The sequence below is a fragment of the Halichoerus grypus genome, chromosome X (assembly GCF_964656455.1).
Source record: "Halichoerus grypus chromosome X, mHalGry1.hap1.1, whole genome shotgun sequence".
Lineage (NCBI taxonomy): Eukaryota > Metazoa > Chordata > Mammalia > Carnivora > Phocidae > Halichoerus > Halichoerus grypus.
The window spans coordinates 70,052,934-70,054,465 of record NC_135727.1 but is presented as its reverse complement, the minus strand read 5'-3'; the positions used below and the strand labels follow the sequence as shown (position 1 = coordinate 70,054,465).

The window sequence follows — 1,532 nt, the reverse complement described above, 5'->3', positions numbered from 1 at the left end:
TACCCAGGTGAGGAATGGTACATTGCACTTCCAGAAGTGCCATATGTGTGGGTCCCTTTCTGTGAAGGACACCAAGTGCTAAATTTATAAACCACAGGATTCCATTTTTGTGATATTCTTGCAAAGTCCAAACCATAGGGACAGAGAGCAGATCAGTGGTTGTTAGTGTCTGGGGGTTGAGAGAAGGGGTTTAGCTATCAGAGCATGATGGGTTTTGGCAGGTGATGAAAATCTTTTGTAGGTTGATTGTGGTGGTGGTTCCCTAACAGTATGAGTTTGTAAGGACTCATAGACCTTGATGCAAATTCTATCTCAGTAATCTTGAACTCTGCTTTCTGGGCTCAGAACTAGTTTGAAGTAACATGGCTAAATGCACCAAGAAGTTTGGAATTGCCGGTAAATATGCCACCCATTATGGTGCCTCCGTCAGGAAAATGGTAAAGAAGATTGAAATAAGCTAGCACGCTAAGTACACTTGGTCCTTTTGTAGGAAAACCAAGATGAGAAGACAAGCTGTGGGGATCTGGCGTTGTAGCTCCTGCATGAAAACAGACCCCGGTGGCTCCTGGACCTACAACACAGCTTCTGCAGTCACAGTAAAGTCTGCCATCAGAATACTGAAGGAGTTGAAAAAACAGTAGAAGCTTCACCAGTTGAAATACTGCTAGCCTATAATAAATGGGTTAATTTATGTAACAAAATTACTTTGTTGTTAAATTTATTAATTAGATCTTCTGATTTGTGTTGCATTAATTTTGCTTTCTCAAAAGACTTGGAAATTAAAAATCCTTCTAATTAAAAAAAAAATCTTGAACTTTTAAAAAATTGTGAAAAATACATTACTAATGGATACTGTGTCTTACCAATTATTTTTCTGAATTTGAGGTTCAGTGATCTCCTATAATGTGTGAATGTGAAATATTGTAGTACTTTATTTCTGAAGTTAATTCAAGTTTGTGTGTCTGGGATGGATCCGGTTTCATCATAGCGCATTGTTTTCCTTCTTATATCCTGTAGGATTCAGATTGCTAATATTCTGTTTCTGATTCTTGCTTCTTTATCATGAGTGTGTGATTGACCCGTGATTTTCCTTTCTCAACTTGTCCTTGACAGGATTTAGTATCCAGGTTACTGTATTCTCACAAAATGTTTTAGGGAGTGTCCCTCTTTTTCTAGTTTGTCTATGAATTTGTGTCACATTGAAAAATATTTTTGCCTAAGATGTTTGTCAGAAGTCAGAGGAGAAGCCTGGATTTTTTTAAAAAAGCTTTTTGACTAGTGATATATTTCTGTATGGTTATAGAACAATTCAGATTGGCTATTCCTTCTTGAGTCAGTTTTGGCAAGTTATTTTTTTTCTAGAAATTGGTCACCTAAGTTTTCAAATTGACTGGAATAAAATGGTGTATAATTATCTTCTTTTTCTCCAAATTTTATTTTTGAAATGTCTCTCCTACAGATAGTTGCAAGAAAATTGCAAGGAACACACATATATCCTTCACCTGCATTCATCTGTTATCATTTGTTATATT

At 36.2% G+C, this 1,532-nt stretch overlaps 1 pseudogene; it reads left to right on the top strand.

Annotated features, from left to right (window-relative positions):
* The first annotated feature begins 362 nt into the window (after positions 1-362).
* LOC118545180 (large ribosomal subunit protein eL43 pseudogene) lies at positions 363-722 on the top strand (annotated as a pseudogene).
* The last annotated feature ends 810 nt before the right edge of the window (positions 723-1,532 follow it).